Raw genomic sequence first — 2,615 nt, forward strand, 5'->3', positions numbered from 1 at the left:
GGCACCTTGCGGGCGTCGGCGACGAGCAGCAGAAGGTGCGCCGCCCCGTGACCGACGCCGGCGGCGGCTTTGCGGACGCCAGCGGGAGACACGGCGCCGACGACTCCACCCAGCGCCGCCCAAACCACCGGAGCCCGCCGCGTGGCCGTCCACTCCCCCGAATGCGCTGCCGCTCTCGTCGTGAACCGCAGGGCGCGGAGCGCGCTCTCTGCCGCCATTGAGCCCGTGCGGTCACCTCACCGTGGACAGACGCCATTACACCGGGGCCAGCTCCGTTTAGCAGTGGAACAACTCCAGTAATCTCCACTGATGCTGCCCGACCGCTCAAACCTCCCTCCAATCCACTGCTCCGCCGTAATCGCTCGCCGGAGATTCTCCGTTCACGGCCACCCCGTCGATCTGCCTATAAATAGAGGTACCGAGCTTCAACTCGAGCACCCACCAGCCCTGCACTTTCCCTAGAGCATGCCTGGCCACTGGAAGAGCCCCGAGGAGGTCTCCTTCCTCGACTCCGGCCGCCGCAACCCGCCACGGGATCCAGTCCGATTCGCCCCCGTGTGTGCTCCTCCGCCTCCATTCTCTTGCCAGTAGCTTCACCATGCATCTCTCGTTCTGACCCGCACTTCAATTTGAAGCTTGCAGCCCTCCACCGGAGTTCCCCATCCTCACCCGAACCGCCGTCCGCCGGAGATAGTGTCGCCGTCGACGTGGTGCTCCCCGTTGGACGAGTCCACCACCCACCGACGAGGAAGAAGACACTGAAGCTCTTGGTACCCTCCGTTTCTCCTAACTCGCCGTGGTTCGACGCCGGCGTCGACCGCCGTCTTCGGGCACCAGCGAACTTTCAAACCTGACATGCGGGCCCCGCGTGTCAGCCTCTGTTTTATTTTCCCCGAACCATTTTCTGTTGGCGCCTTCGGGCAAAATACGTCTTCTCTCTTGCGCTTGCGCATTTCCAAACGAACCGTTTTCTGTTTTCTCAGTTAAAACCGTGGAACTTTTCTGTTTCATTACAGAAAGGTCCCTGGACAGAAACCTTTATAACTTTTTAGTAAAAAGGTATTTTTGAGTGATTCTTTTTCTGACATTCTTAAAATTTTGTCTAGTTTTTTATGGGATTTATTTGAAAAATATTTGGCAAAGTTTCTGTGCATGTGTTGGTTTTCACGTTAGTACCCGCTTCGTGATTGCCGTAGGTTCCAGGAGAGGTGACGGAGCCGCGAACTTCGCCGAGCTAGACTCCGACTTCTCCGAACCAGGCAAGCATGTTTTGAACATTTGATATGACAGGTGTTTTGCATGTTTGCGTGAAAGTTGGTGCGTGGCATATGAGCGTCGGTAGATACCCTGTTGCTTGTGAGGCAACTACCCGGTTGTCCCAAAGTTGTGATGATCTCTGATGAGAGATGGCCTAATCATGTGGTGACATGAAGGGCAGCAAGGTGGTACTGTTGTAGCATGCCCGCCTTGCGTCATCCGACTTTTTTCCAACGTTAACGTGGTTGGAGCCACGTTATCGTTTCTTTTCCGCATGTTCCAAAGTTGGGATGATCTCTGATGAGAGATGGCCTAATCATGTGGTGACGTGAAGGGCAGCAAGGTGGTACTGTTGTAGCATGCCAGACTTGCGTCATCCGACTTTCCCCCGACGTTAACGTGGTGGGAGCCGCGTTACCGTCCTTTCCCCTTTCCGTGCTACCACATGTCTCATTGCCAGGGATGCGGTTTAGTAAGTTGGTAACCTCTTTCCGTGTACACACCAAACAGAGAGGCCGGGATGATGGTACCTTGGCCCAGGATTAAAGCCAGTCATCCGGTCAGGGGGCATGGGTGTTTCCGGTTGGGACCGAGAGGGGGGGCACCCCCTTATAGTGCGCGTATAGAAATTTGATCCCATGCTACGCGAGGTTGTAGCCTCCCCGTCTCAAGGTTTTTCTTGAACGATGCCGAGGGTGATCCCTGGTTTCGGATGGTTAAATTGGGTGTGTACTGGTTAGATGTGTTTCTTCCAAAACACCGTAGACGGAACTAGTCCCCGTGACTACTGAAATCCGTTGGCTGTGGTTAAGTACAAACTCTGCAGAGTCAATTCTTTCCATATCATCGTATCCATGATCAAAATGAAAGCATTATATCCATATCTATCCGCGTGGAAAACTTGTTCCCGGTGAACCAGCCCAAGTGGTAAAAATTCAGTTTTATTGTTATTCCTGTGGATGGACTAACCCTATATTTGTTTCATGCTCGTGATAAATTATGTCCTCCAACTATTGTATTATTGAGCTGTGATACAAGCCCTTTTCGTGACGTCGCTCAGACGTCCGACTGTGGCGTGTTTTTATTTTTTTTACATTATATAAGCCCTTTATGCGATGTCGCTCAGACTTCCGACTGTGGCAAGCACTGTCTTTATTTTTTTGTTATAAGCCCTTTTATGTGGTGTCGCCTCGACGCCCGACTGTGGCATTATTATTCTGCATTTTCCGCTCGAGGAGTCTTTCAGACACTCGTTTGGCACCAGTATTATTATTCCGCATTTTCCCCTCGAGGAGTCTTTCAGACACTCGTTTGGCACCAGTATTATTATTCCGCATTTTCCGCTCGAGGAGTCTTTC

This window comes from Triticum aestivum, chromosome 6D, assembly GCF_018294505.1.
Source record: "Triticum aestivum cultivar Chinese Spring chromosome 6D, IWGSC CS RefSeq v2.1, whole genome shotgun sequence".
NCBI classification, from domain to species: domain Eukaryota; kingdom Viridiplantae; phylum Streptophyta; class Magnoliopsida; order Poales; family Poaceae; genus Triticum; species Triticum aestivum.